The 15,819-nt window shown below is 37.8% G+C and overlaps 1 protein-coding gene across 2 annotated transcripts in view; it reads right to left on the reverse strand.

Moving 5' to 3' along the window:
- Positions 1-15,819, reverse strand: part of LOC149246690 (pentatricopeptide repeat-containing protein At4g21880, mitochondrial-like) — a 474,640-nt gene that overhangs the window by 244,162 nt on the left and 214,659 nt on the right. The gene's annotated exons all lie outside the window — the stretch shown is intronic.

A 15,819-nucleotide genomic window follows, 5' to 3' on the forward strand; every position in this document is an offset into this window, starting at 1 on the left:
GGCAAATGAGTATTATTTGACAAAATGAGAAACTAATAGAACAACAAGTTCCTAAGCCTTCTCTAAACAGAATGCTGGTACAATAATAGTTCTTTGACAACATCTGTCCTATGAACTTTGAAGTGTCCATCTGGTGTATACATAACTTCATCTAGAAAAGCAAACAAAAATCAAACATACAGCTGGAGAAGAAGGGCACAAATGCTGTGATGAGGGAGGGAAGAGTCCCCATTCTGTTCTATAAGACCCTATATTCCAATAAAGAAGGTAAAGGCTTTAGATTTCATACATACTCAGGGATTTTTGACAAAACTAGGTAAAATGTTAAGACTATGTGGTGTGCTTTTCACCTGTAGCCACAAGCCTACCCTTTATTTGGAATATTGGACCAACTATTTGGTAGTTTGTTGAAAATGGTTGTTGTTTATGTCAAAGGCTGTCCAAACGAAAGAGAAAGTTATATAGTCAGATAGCATATTTTGAGACCTTTCCAACAATATATGGCACACCTTTTGGAAATATTATTTTTGGATTTTCGGCAGCGTTGCGAAAATCGCGATAACATTAAAAAATCGAGAGTTTTTCAAAATCCCAATAAACTCGCCCAATTACTACGCGCATTTTTTTCCAAAAATACAGTGAACAAATCGCGTTGACTTCAAAAAAATCGCGATAATTTCGAAGTTATCAAGATTCGATGGGAAGTTATCGTAAGGGGTGGCGGACAGCGCATTTTTATAAGAGAAAACATGATTTTTTTTTGTCATTTTGAACAGACAGCAGCATGGATTGAGAGTTGAGGAGGAGAGGAACCCTGGAAGGCGTCTACTAGGGCAGAGGAGGAGGAAGCTTGGAGATTTTAGTATCCCAAGCAAGAGAACTTCGTCTTTGGATCAAATTTCTCAGGCAAACCGTGGTTTCCAGGTATGGGCAATTTGACCATTTTGTTTTGGTTTTTTTCTTATTTTTGCTTGGGCTTCTATAACCCATTGTTTATCAAAGATTTTTGAATGGATTTGATAGTGTTTTTTTTCATTTTTGTTGCATAGAGTGGAGAAAGTTCATTTTGGATTGAGTTGAGGTTTTTTTGTTTATTAAATTGTCAAAAATTCAATGTGTTGTATCATGTATGTAATTTTTTTTTTATTTTTGTAACTTGCAATTCTTATTGTGCCATAGGTTCAATTTCAAAGTTCAAACTTCATCTTACATTAAAACTCAAGAGTTCAACCAAGTTACAAACATGCCAAGGAAATTGGACCCTCTGTGGGAATTTGGTGAACCTGATGGAGGGTTTGATAGATTGAACTTGTCTTGCAAGTTGTGTGGGCAGCATATGTCAGGGGGGGTTTATAGATTGAAGTATCACCTTGCACAAATCCCTGGACATGATGTAGGGCCTTGCGACAATACAAATGCGGAAATCATCCGAAGAGCCATGAGATCATTGGAAGAATTAGAGCAAGAGAGAGTGGCCAAAGCAGAAATGAAGAAGCAACTAGCAAGGAGGGTGTTAGGCTCAGGTGAATATGGAAGTGGCACTAGTTCTACTTCAGCATCAATGTCTACAACCAACCCTGTAGCTGCCTCATCATTTTTTGTTCCTAGAACCACGTCTGGTTCACAACCATCTATCACTTCAATGCTTAAAAAAATGAGAAAGAACAAGCTGACAAGTTGTTGGGCAAGTTTCTCCTTTGGAGTGATATTCCTTTCAGCGTTGCAAGGAATAATCCATTTTTCCAGCCTGTTGTTGATGTTATTGCAACTGTTGGCCCAGGGTACAAAATCCCTTCTTATGATGACTTTAGAGACCGCATTCTTCAAGATGAAAAGTTTGACTGCACCAAAAGTTTGGAGGAGTTTAGGGCATCATGGACACAAACAAGTGCACTGTGATGTCAGATAGTTGGACCGACCAAAAGGGGAGAACCCTTATAAACTTCTTGGTTAGTTGTCCCAAGGGGACAATGTTTATGAAATCTGTTGATGCATTTTCACATATCAAAGATGCAAAAACTTTATGTGATTTGTTGGATGTGTTTATTTTGGAGGTGGGTGCAGAACATGTTGTCCAAGTCATAATGGACAATGCTGCAAATTATGTTGTTGCTGGCAGGATGGTTATGGAGAGGCATCCTACTTTATTTTGGACACCTTGTGCTGCACATTGTATTGATTTGATGTTGGAGGACATAGGAAAAATTTGCTTTGTCAAAGATATTGTTGACTCATCAAAAAGCATTAGAAAATTTATATATAATCATGCATATGTGCTTAGCTTGATGAGAAAATTCACCAACAACAAGGAGTTGGTGCGCCCCGCCATTACATAGTTTGCCACCAGTTTCATATCTCTCCAATCCCTCTTGAATTCTATGTGGGATGTGAAGAGAATGTTTCTTTCAGATCAGTGGCATGATTTGACAGTGAGCCGCAAACCACAGGGAGAGGCCGTATGCAGATTAATTTCATACCAGGAAGACTTCTGGTTGAGAGTGTAAAAGGTGTGCACTGTTACTGAACCTTTGGTAAAGGTTCTTCGATTAGTTGATGGTGAGAAGCCCGCAATGGGCTATTTGTATGAGGCCATGGACAGGGCCAAACAATCCATTCGGGCCTACTATGATGATAAGGGAGATGAGGGGTGTCAGAAACAACTCGTCCTATGGGAAGTGATTGATCAATGATGGAACAACACACTCCATCGTCCCATTCATAACGTAGGGATCTACTTGAACCCCGCATTTTCTTACCCATGTGGGTTCGTATTTGATGTTGACAACTTGAGATCATGGATGAATTCTTAACCTATGTTCAGAGAATGGTGCAATCTACAGCAGAACGTGCAGAAATCTCCAAAGAAATGGAGATATACAGGATGGCAGGTGGCACATTTGGTTTTGAGATGGCTGTGACTAATAGCACAATTAAAATGCCAAGTATTTTTTAGTTTGTTTCAAATTTCATTGTCTTTTCAAGTTCATAACTTCATATTTTGTTTCAACTTGCAAATTTCATTTTTTTTCTTATGTTTATTTTATTTGTAATTTTGTTGTAGATGCATGGTGGAAAATCTATGGTGCCAAAGTACCCCATCTGCAAAATCTTGCCATTTGAATCCTCAGCCAAACATGTAGCTCCTCAAAATGCGAGCGCAACTGGAGTGTATTTGAAAAATACACAACAAGAAGCGCAACAGGTTAAACTTAAAACTTAAAATATTGCAAATTTCCAATTAATTTTTTGAATTCATTAAACAATATTTTTTTTATAATTATTATTTTATGATCTTTGTACAGGTTGGAGTCCCAACGACTTAATGACATGGTCTACGTCTACTACGATCTTCAATTATGGGTGAGGCAACTTGAGAGGATACCTGATATGGAGGCCATCTCATTGGATGGGATTGACACCACTGTTGCATGGAGGGTTAAGGTCGAGAGGCCTCTTATTGAGTCTGTCGATGATTGGTTAGAGCAGCAGGTAGTGGAAGGTGTAGAGGGGGAGGAGGAGGAGAAGGAGGAGGAGAAACAGGAGGAGGAGGTGACACCACCTACTCGGGCTACCCCTACCACCAATAGAGGACATGGTCTACCTCCTCTAGCTCCTACTTCTTCAAGTTCTAGAGCACAACAGAGTCCACTACCAACTCCAACGTCATCTACATCTAGAGGGAAAGGAAAAGCTATTGCATTTTCTCGCAAGAGGGGCAGAGGAAATCAGTAGTATTATACTTTAGTTATCTGGTTCATTTCATTGTATATGACATTATGACTCATGATATGAGATACATTATTATATTTTTTGTTGATATTTGGAGGCTGAGTTGGGAATCAGGAGTCACGACTTACTATTCAGGGCATGATTCACTGTTATGTGTGATGTAGCACAAGAAATGATATTACACATCTTATATATTAGTTCTTTTATCATATTTATGTGTCAATGTATTTATTTTATGTTATGTTTTAGATATTAAAAAATTGAAAAAAAAATGAATATTTTTATATTTTACGATTTTTTCCCAATTATTTCTTGATTTTTTCCGATTTTTTCCCATTTATTTCCCTCGTCGATATTATCCCGATAACGATTTTCGCAACATTGATTTTTGGTGCCCCATTTAGATACCCTATATTTGAATGCACTTTTACTCCAATTACCTAACTCAAATTTGAGATTAATATATATCGTTAGAAAGCTTATTCCAAAACCTTTCCAACAGTATATGGCACTCTCTCTAACTCCTCACGGTTGAGGAGAAATGATTATTTTGAATATTCATTATACAGTCTGCCAAGTCAGAACAAGCCAATGCACAAGACAGCCTAGCTAGTGGGCAAGTCAGCCCTGCTTTTGAGGGTCAAAACGCACTATATAAAGGCGCTATGTGGAGGAGTCCAGGAATCACTCTCTCAAGCCAATTCAGGAATATCTAAGCAAGAGAAGAAGCAGTTCTGAGGTCCATACCTCATGAACCAGGTGAAGTGAAGGCGAGTTGGAGAGGTTTTCTGTTGGAAGGGTTTTTGGCACATTTTTGGAAGAGTTTTTGGCACTCTTTGGAAAGGTTTTGGTCCTAGTTAGAAGGTGAGTTGCAGAGCTATTCTAGTGGTCGAGTTTCAGCCCTGTTGAAGGTGAGTTTTAGCCCTATTGAAGGCCGAACTTCAGTCCTGTTGAGGATGAGATTCACGTATGTTCTTGATGCAGGAGCATTCCACTTCCAAGTCAAAAAGTATTTTGACTAGAGTAGGGGTCTTTTCATTTACCAAAGGAGTTGGTTCCTTACATGTGTGAAAGTGTTTAATTTAATGTATTTTCCTGTGTTTCTTAGAATAATTGTATATAATTGATTAACGTGAGGATTGATGTAATCAGGGCTTCTCTAAATGAGAGATATCGAGAGTATTTAGGAGAACTAGAGAGAACTTAGAGTTAGTAGAATTTCTAAGAGGATTTTGTGGACCTAGAGATCTAGAGATAGGGATTTGTTGAAGAAACCGTGGACATAAACTGATTCTAGTTCAGAATTCTTTTATTGTATATATTTTGTAAGCCAAAAGGAATAGGAGTGATCATAGGAAGAATAGAGAGGGAGGATTTGAGGGCTGAATAGGGCCACAAGACCAGAAGGGGCTTTATTGTTAATCCCACTGAGAGGGCCTTTTTAATTATTTGTATATAATACAGAAACACCTTATTCGAATGTAATTTGGAGTGTGCCTCTATGTATTATGGAAGCGTGAGCTTTTATTTATTATCTATGAATCTGGCATATGTATGCGTGTGCAATTATTTGATATTGCAAATATTAAGCTCAGGACGGGTTTGCGCATTTATATATATCGTTTGGAGGATCAGAGAAATGCAGCAGAAGTGTGTAGATGAAAATATATTGGATAGAGGAATTACAGAGGAGCGAGAAACTTGAGGAGTTTAGAGTGAAGCGATGGTGCTTTGGAGAAGCGAGAAGGTGAGTCTTTTAATTATTCCCAGACTCGATTGGGAAGCCGAGTGTTGAAGAAAGTGTAACTAAGTTTGGTATTTATAATGACACATGATGTAAATTTGTATCTAGAAAATTATTTTATAAAATTTGAGTCATGGGTTTCATGCTCAAAATTGTTTTAGTAGCTCCCATCGTGAGATCTAGGCTAGGTGATAGGATTGTGTCATTATTGTAATTGTTACACTTGTAAATAATATGTCAAAATGAGAAGTTGTGTCTCCAAGATCAAGGGCAATAACCATGTAAAATTCCTCCTCCAAAAGCAAGGCAAAAGAGCCATTAATTTGGCACAAAGAAGGCTTACACATGCATTGATAGAAGACAGCTTCAAGGCAGATTTCAAGTCGGCTTAGGGACAGTCATCAAGTCGGCCTAATGAGGCATCACAAGAAGACTATAAAAGGACCCCTCTCACCTCATTCAAGGACATCAATTCGGTCACTCTCTCATACTCAAGAACTTGGTCAAAATCAGAGATAAAGGTGCGAGGAAAAGGTCAAGACAAGGAGCCGCAGGTCAGCGAGAAAAAGGAGTCTGTTCTGCCATCCGAAATAGCAAGAAGTCTGTCCACACGTGCAGCAACAGATTGAGACTAGGGCATCATCTTGTGTGCTCATTTTGGCAAGGAAAGGGTTCGTTTTTGGGACAGTTTGAAGGGCAGAAATAAGTGGAAGTATCCTACTAGAAGAGCGAAGGTTTAGGAGGGCTAGAAGAGCCCTAAACCTCTCCCACGTGTGAACTTGAATTGCAGACCTGTTCTTCTCTGATTTAGGGCTGCTAGGACAGTCATCCACAAGGTCTCCAAAAGGTTCGTTCTAAGGTCAAGGGTAAGGATCTTGATACACAAGACTAATCCTTAAGGCAAGCGAAGATATAGGAGGGCTAGGAGAGCCACTCCTTGACATCTAGTGAAGTCATTCACAGTGAAATTGCAGACTTACAGGGCTAACTGAAATTGCAAGAGGAAGATCAAGTTGTTGGGTAAAAACTTGATTTGTAATCACCCTTGAAACAAGTACAATTTGAGGAAAGGTAGAAACTGCTCCTACCTCATCTAGAAGCTGATCCAGTTCAATGTACAGCAGTTAGAGGATAGTAGCAGTAAGAGGACAGCAGCAATCAAAGGTACTTGCCTTGATCTTGGAGACACATCATTCAAAGGGTCTTTGGCTAGGTCTTGGAAATTTTGTCAAGTGAAGATTCGATAAGAAGACTTTCCGTGGGTTTTCCTCTCAAGGTCTTGGAGAGATTTTGCAGCTATCACGCCGTAATACAGAAACAAACATATGCACACATTGACACAGTTATTTTGGACTAATGTCCCTGGAAAAACCCAATGTGGGAAAACCGATGCAGCAAGGGAGGATTTTATTATTTAGCAAATTTCTAGTACAACAAGGTGCCAAACTGGCTTACCCATAGATAGGAAAATTTCCAGCACCTCTTTTGAACCTAGTGTAGGCCCTACTGACCTCTGCGTCAGCCTGAAACCCTCTGCGTCAGCCTACTGAGGCTTTGCGCAGCCTCTCTGGCCTTCTGCATCACTCCTGCAACCTTTGCGTGGATGACGCAGGCCCTTCTGGCTCTGCACAGTCTATGATGCCTCTGCGTGGCTTCCTATGGCTCTACGTCTACCTCTTTTGCCTCTGTGTTGATCTCTCGTCTCTCTATTCCCTACTCACTGCGTCCTGACTGCTCTCTAGACCAATGGTTCAATTTCTCAACAAACCCCGCTCCAGAAACTAAACTGACTGGTCTCCCTCAGTGTATTTTCCAAGTGACCCTCAGGCCTCCTCTTATACTTTCCTCGTTGACAAATCAACAGTTGAGATTAAGTCCCTAATCAACGGCTAAGATTAGATCTAGCTTGATCCATGTCTTTTGGACCATTCTAACACAATTTCATATTAATACACATTAATATTTTATTTTTCCTAAGTTTAGACTTAGGGTCTCGATTAAAAATATTAATTATTTTAATATCTCCTGAACTGTTTAGAATCTGCCCAAATCCTTTCTGGGTATTGGAGATCTCATGTGCGCCAACCTCTCCACCAAACTTCGTGGCTAGAGCACATCCGATGCTACCGTAAATCAACAGTCTTGGAGTGGCTCAGTAGGTCAAGGGTCATGGTCTTGGTATTCGTCAATTGGAATCTCTATAAGAAGAATTTTGTGTGGCTTTTCCTCTCCAAGAGGGAGAGGTTTTGGCCCTGGCAGAAACCCAAAATTTTGTGTTCTTGTCTCTTTGTTATGGTAGCTATTTGATGAATTAAAGAAGACACACTAACATTACAGAATATGCTAATAAGCTAAATGTTAAATATCTCACAAATAGTTATCATGCTAAGAAGAATCTCATTAACTCGATGCCCTAGATTCTTCGACACTTGCATCAAGTGGTATCAAAGCAATTGATACCAGAGAAAAAGTGGCGATCAGATCGGTTCTTTTAAAGGGGAATGTGGTATCAGAACAAGAATGCTCTGAAATTTCAGAAGCGGAGTTGTCGCTGAATTGGACGTGGTTGAGGTAAATTTTATGTTTTCAATTTGAATAGAAAATTGATGGCTGTCAATGTGCTGTGCAAAAGACATTTATTGAGGAGATAGAGAAGAATTGCTCTAAGAAGCAGCTAAGAAGAAAGTTTTGAGAATATAGAAGTAGAAGCAGAAAGAACCGATTCAAAGAATTGATTGAAAAAGATCTTGGCACAGGTATGAAATTTTTATAACTTTGTTTGCAAATAACAGACCAAGGAGAGGTAGAAGCCATAAATATAAGTTTTTAGGAGGTGTTGTCGCACAGATTGTCACGACAACGCTCAGACCGGGGGCTGTCACTCTGATCCCCGATCTCTCCGTTTAAGCCTCTCCCGTGGCTAAGGGGGGTAGACCCTATAGGGAAATGGATGACCAACTGTGAACCAGTTGGGTTGGGAGACACGAAGGGACAATCACTAAATTGATTTGTTAAATAAATAGACCAGAGCCTTATAAAGTTAATGTTTAAATGATTACTTACTAAATGTTGCAGAAATGTAAACCATGTAGAGCAATCATTTAAATTCAAATAACCCGAGTGAAGATTAACTTTATCAAATGCAAGAAAAATGCTTAACGGCTCAATGGTACTCCAGCAATTTAAAATTTCTAAAGATACAGTTCGATACACAACAATGTAATTTTAAACACTAACCAGATATCTCATTTATGTAGCTAATCTTCAAAATGATCATTCAAGCATGCTAAATCTCATAAAAATGATAAACATTAATTCCACATCAAAATTTTAGCGTTAGCAGAGAAGATAAAACGTGACAGATTCCTAAGCTAAGACTCACACTGGCAAAATATTTCCAAAATATTTTTATATTTTCAGACAAAAATTTAAAACAAAAATTAAAACTAAATGAAACTTAAAAATCTAAATTTACACTTCAAAAGAACAGAAACTCCCTTTTTATAATTTTTTACAAATTTTTATTGTTATATATTTAAAAGAAAAACTTGAAACTTAAATCTAAGCTAAAACTAAAATTTTAGTTCTAAAAAATTAAACAAAAACAGAACCAAAACCCTAACTAAAGGGGCTTATGAATTTTATATTTTTAAATAAATTTAAAGCTAAATCAAAAATAATCTAATGCATGAAAACTGAATAAAGCCTAAATAAAATTTTAAATCTAAAGTCAAAAACGAATACAACTAAAATAAAAATAAAAATGAAAATCAATTTTTTGCTTTTTATATGTTAAAACATACAATATGAAGTATTTGAATTAAAATCTAAATGAAACTATCTAACGCTAGAATGCATTAACCATACAAAGTTTAAAAAAAAAAACAAAAAGCGTAAAGCGCTGAAACGAAACCTAAAAAATTTTAACCAGTGCCCACGAAAAACCTTGAATCGTTACCCACGTAAAGCTTCAACGATTTCTGCGTTGATCAGGTGCAGGCCCACGGAGTTTGACGGCGGCAGCGAGGAGTAGCAGCAGCGTGGAAAAAAAGAGGCCCACGCAGGTTTGCAGGTGGCCCATCAATCAAATAAACTGCGTTAACCCTGTTCCAGAATCGAAATTTTAAAAAAAATCGCTGAGTTTTTCGATGTATGCAGGACGGCGGAATGGAAATCACGTGGAGATTGATGCGGGTATGGAGCTTATGGTGCGTTTTTGCAGGTGTTAACCCTGAAATCGAACAGCAAGAGGAAACGGGGCGGTGGCAGAGATCAGCAATGATGCGTTTGGAGAAGAAGAGAAAGACTGGCAGCGTGAAAGATGTGTGTAATATGGATATTCAGCGACGGAAACAGCGTGAGGCAAGAGGAATGAAATGGAGAAGTGCAGGTCCAAAATTTGAGTTTTCTCCCAAAAAAATTTAAAGAACCCAAGCAACAGTAAACAGGTTTGCCCAGAAAAAACACTGAAGCTCTCCACAAAATTAATATTTGAAATTCCCTGCTCCAAATTTGCCTGATAAAACCCTGAAAATTTCTCAAACACCTGCACCTGTAACCTGCAAAAGAAAGGAAAACCTAAAATAATATGTGCATAAAACAAAATTAAAACCCTAGATCAGCATTTACAACTTTTGACTCTTAAATAGCCAGATTTATCAATAATCAACAGTAATATTATCAAAACTCCAGATTTATTATGAAATACTTCAGAAATCTCTCATGCAAATCAGAAAACAAACTTAAATAATAAACCCAGGATTGAAACTGGCTGGGCTCTGCAAGAAAATGCTTGCGAGAGTTGGCTGGTTCAGCCGAGAACTTCCCCAAATGCCCACTGATCTTCTTCAATAAGGGTTTCCTGCACAGCTCACTTAAACCATCAATAAAGAGAGAAAAAACAGTACTAGATCTCAAATGCAATGGAGATATTGCCATTACTTCAGAAATTCTAATACCATTCAAACCCTAGCAAGTGAACAAGATACCTATTTCAACAATACTCTACAATAAGTTGTTACTAATGGCTGAAAAACAAAATATGCAGAAAATAAAATACCTCACAGCACTTCAAGAGAGTAACACCAGCAAGATTTCAACCCCAAAGTCTTTCTTTGTTAGCACCAGAAAAAGTTTACAAGAGAGCTTCTTCAGCACAAGACTCACAGATCGAATGATCTCAAATGACCCCTAGCACCCTATTTAAAGGAGAAATTCCCAACAGCTAGTTCGAGTGATCCACGTCAAAATGATCTCGACCGTCGATGAGGATCAAGATATCTCTTAATCTCATCCGTCGAATTTTTAATGCATTAAAAAATTGAAATTCTGCATTTATTTACTCAAAATATTATTATTTTATTATTTTTTAAGTTTTTATTTTATTTTATTATTATTATTATTATTATTATTATTATTATTATTATAATTTTTGTTTTATATATATATATATATATATATATATTCATTTTTATTGTTTTTTTATCTTTTCAATTTTTTTAATTTTTTATTTTTTTAATTTATTTTTAAATGGATCCTCGAACTTAGCCTTTGGAAAAATCACCTAGGACCTAGGACTTAGGACTTATGAGGGGATTAAAACATTTTCTAACCCTCAAGACACTTTACATCATGCCCTTTACAAATTTACATCTCAAGGGGGGGAAACCCATTTGACATAGACCCTCATAAACCACCTAGTTCTGCTACACAACTATAATCTAGCAGATTAACACACTAGGATTCTCCTAAGATTCTAATGGCAAAATTCATTCTGGCTTTGGGGTTAGGTTGAAGGAAAACTCTACCGATCATGGATCGGTGAGACGAAAAACCTTCCGGAACGTAGATTATCACTAGAAAATTAGGTCAACCTAAGCAATTTACATACATGACTCATATCTGCTAAGATTATTTACAATTCACACATGCAGACTGGGTTTACGACATAGTATGATCAAGTCGACGATGACTGTCGAATGGCATGGGCATGTCGATCAAGCGCTATCCCTTTTTGCGAAGAAACGGGGGTGTACTGCTATGGGTAATTGACACGTAGTGGTCAACATCTAGCTCTACTTGGGGACACGTTGCTGCACTGTAGGAATGTGAGAATCCAAAATCTGCATCCACGCAACACACAACAAAAATATGTAGCGTCCATTCAAAAATCATCATATAACATTAAGCACATAAAAGATAGAAGCTCTTCATTTATTAACAAGGAAAGTAAATCTAATCCTAAATCAAAAATAAAATGCTGAAATAACAAGGAGTAGGGTCAGAAATACAATACAAAGGATGCCCTATGGCATCAGATATCATCTTTGAAGAACAACTTGAGCATTTGGCCATTTGCAGGTAGATCAAGTGATTCGTCATCCAATCTACTCAAGTGGAATGAGTTTGGTCCAGCTACATATCGAATGATGTACGGAACCAGCCACAAACTGTCAAAATCCTTATGTTTTCCTCGGATTTCATTCTTGTCGTCCCAAAGCAGTACCATATCTCCCACCTGCAAAGATCTAGATCGAGAGAATTTATCAAAGCTTTTCTTAATGTTAGATTGATTTTTACATATAGCATCAAACGCTGTTCTACGAGCTTCATCTAACTCCACAATCCGATCTATTCTATTCTGAACAACATCTTTATTAGTAGAGAAGTTCTGTAGGAGTTGATAAGCTGGTAATTTTAGGTGCACATGTAAGGTTACATCCAAGCCGTAAACTAATTCAAAGGGAGATTTACCAGTAGCTTTCTTCTTAGTGATTCTATCTGCCTATAAAGCATACTTGATTTTGTTGTCCCATGATCTCTTATTATCTCCTACTATTTTCTTGATAATGGTTATGAGATTCTTGTTACTTGACTCAGCTAGAACATTACCCTAAGGATAGTAATTTGACGAATGAGATAAGACAATGCCATATTTGAAACAAAAAGATGAAAACTCTGAGGAACTAAAAGCTTTAGCATTGTCAGTAGTGATCTTAGCAGGGACACCAAATCTAGTAATGATATCATTTTCAATGAAATCCATAATAACCTTTTCAGTGGCATTCTTAGCAGGAATGGCTTCAACCCATTTAGTGAAATAATCCGTAGCAGTCAAAATCCATGAGTAGCCATTGCTAGAATTTTCATGGAACTTCCCTATGAAGTCCAGACCCCAATGCTGAAAAGGTGCCTCTACAATGACAGGTTGTAGGGGCAAGGCAGCAAGCTTCTGTTTCCCAGTGAATAGTTGACAGGCTTGACAAGCTCTAACAAACTTGTGCACATCAGAAAAAATTGAAGGCCAATAATAACCAGCTCTCAGGATTTTGTGGGCGGTAGTTCTAGCAGCATAATGACCACCACAAAATCCTGAATGAAACTCAGAGATTAATTTCTTGGACTCAACGTCATCAACACACCTAAGCACTATGCCCTCGGGATTTCTCCATCCAAGGCCATCCTTCATAAGGCAATACTTAGTGGCTTTCAGTCTAAGATCCCTTCTCTTATGAGAAGCTAAATGGTTAGGACATGCAAGATTCATCAAGTAATAAACTATGTCCTTGTACCACTCATGCTCTCCTAATCTTTGCAACTCCGGCGAAGATAGATCGCTAAGACAAAACAAACCAAGAGTCTTTTTGATACCTTCAGTCAACATCTGAGCCAACCCTTGGCCTTTGACTAGCTTGGTGGGTCTGATCTCTAAATCATATTCTTGTATTTTAGTAACCCACCTAGCACGATTTCCTAAGCAATCGGTTTGAGTTAATATATCTTTAACAACAAAATGTGGGACGAAAGCAACGATTTTAGAATAACCCACATAAGTTTTGAAGTGCTTAAGAGACTTGACCAAGGCATAAGCCTGCTTTTCCATGGTATTGTACTTCAATTCGGAATTTTGAAGTGCTCTACTCATGAAAGTGATAGGCTGCTCATGACCATCTTTATTCTTTTGCAGCAAGACACCAACAATGGTATCTTCGGAAGCGAAAGAAAAAATCATGAAATCCTTGGAATAATCGAGACTAACTAAGACAGGAGCTCTTGAAATAGCACATTTGATTTCTTGGAAAGCCTTTTTGTTGTCTTCTTGCCAAACAAATTTTGCATCTTTCTTTAGAAGACTTTGAATAGGCTTAGCTATTTCTGCGTAATTTGGAATAAACCTTCTAATAAAATTTATCTTTCCAAGGAAAGACTGAAGGTATTTAAGATTATGAGGGAGAGGAATCTTTTGGATTGCTTCAATTCTTTCAGGATCAATCTTGATTCCTTCATTAGAAATGATATGGCCAAGTAGTTTCCCCTCTGTTACTCCAAAAACAGACTTAGCTGGATTCAAAGAAATCTCGTAATCTCTACATCTATCGAAAACCTGCCTAAGATGATTTACATGACTGATACCATCTTTAGAAAAAACAGTAAGATCATCTTGGTAAATTTCAATAAATTTCCCGATCAACCCTTTGAAGGCATAATCCATAGCCCTTTGGAATGTAGCCCCAGCGTTGGTTAATCCAAACGGCATTCTGATGTATTCAAAGGTACCCCATGGTGTGGTGAATGTGGTTTTATGATGATCTTCCTTTTTAACCCATACCTGATTGTATCCAGAAACACCATCTAGCAACGACATCATTCCAGAACCGGTTACTCTTTGCAACAAAGTCTCCATGTTTGGCAAAGGGTAATTATCTTTCTTGCATGCTAGATTAAGGTTTCGAAAATCGACACAAAGCCTTATCGTACCATTCTTTTTCCTAACAATCACCAGATTTGAACACCATGTTGAATGCCTTGTTTGAGTGATAATTCTTGCTGCAAGCATTTTCACAAGTTCTTTCTGAACTAAAGGGGCTAATTTAGGATTAATTTGCCTAAGTTTCTGGCGAAAGGGTTTAGCATTTTCATCTTTTAAGGGGATAGTATGTTCCATGACATCTTCCCTATAACCCTTTAATTCATCATAAGAAAAAGCTAAAACATCTCGATATTCGCGAAGTAAATCAGTTAACTTTTTTCTTTCCTCCACACTAGGTACCAATGCTTATCTCGAGATATTCACCTGGGTCCATCTTATTTTCTTCTCTCAACTTCGTGGCATCATGCCGATCAAAATGTTGCTCTAAGGCAACCACATTCCTAGGAGTAGGATTTATGATATGCTCATGATTTAAAGATCCATCCTCCTCAGAATCTATCCGGAAATCCTCAAACTCATCCAAACTATTAAGAAAACGAATGACTTGCTTTTCATCATTGAAGACCTGCCAATGCTCTGAGTTATCTGGAACAGATGGTCTAAATATTACTTCCATTTTGATCTTATCATTAATTAGCTCATCAGATAACTGGAAAGTAGTAGCAGCCACGGCAAGTTCATCTGCCAGACTATTTTGTTCTCTTGGGATAGCTTTGAGGTCAAGAGCATCAAAGTGCTCCATAGTATCCCACACAACATTTCAATAATTCCTTAGTCTTTGATTTTTGCATGTGAATTTATTTTTAAGCTGCATGATAACTAAATCAGAATCCCCCTTAATGCTAAGCAACTTAACCTTCAAAGATTTTTCCAATTCCAGCCCCAACAATATAGCCTCATATTCAGCAACATTGTTGGTTGCTTCAAATTCTAATCGATAGGCAAACTTGAAAATGTGATCAAGGGGAGATTTAAGCACTATTCCAGCACCTTTACCATGCCTAGACAATGCACCATCGAAGTACATATACCAAACTTTATCCTTGAGATCCTTAATCTTATCATCGGGAGGCATTATGAAATTAGAAATGATGGCATAGTTCCCAATGTCAGATTGCTCTTTGATTATCTCGTTGTGAGGTCTCTTAGGATCTTCGACATGAAATTTTATTTCGGGCTGTCTCTTACAAAACCATCACCCCTAGGGGAAGGAATCATAGCATACAACCAATTCATTTGAATACTTCCTCCTAGATCAGAGGCCCACTTTCTGGATAAAAGCATACCCCAGACATCAGGCACATCCACAACAACAATATCCATGACAATCATGATGTCTGGGTAAACTGATAGATGAACTTGCAAATCTTTGATTAAATCATGCACTTCAATTTTCTTAGAATCCATGGCACATATGTTATAGTAGGGTCTAGACACTCTTAAGTTAAGCTGTTCCATGACCCTTTTAGTCATTACACAAGCTGATGCACCAGAATCCAACATGCAATTATTCAATTTATATCCATTAACTAACAAGGTGATAAAGAAAGGTTGGTGATCTTTGTTGTCTGCATCTAAGCTTTGCAAATATATGGGAGCATCATGATAGTCAACTTCCCGATTCTTCTGTTGAGAA

This window comes from Pinus tabuliformis, chromosome 7, assembly GCF_031772625.1.
Source record: "Pinus tabuliformis cultivar Carrire ecotype Pingquan chromosome 7, CPIR1, whole genome shotgun sequence".
NCBI classification, from domain to species: Eukaryota; Viridiplantae; Streptophyta; class Pinopsida; order Pinales; family Pinaceae; genus Pinus; species Pinus tabuliformis.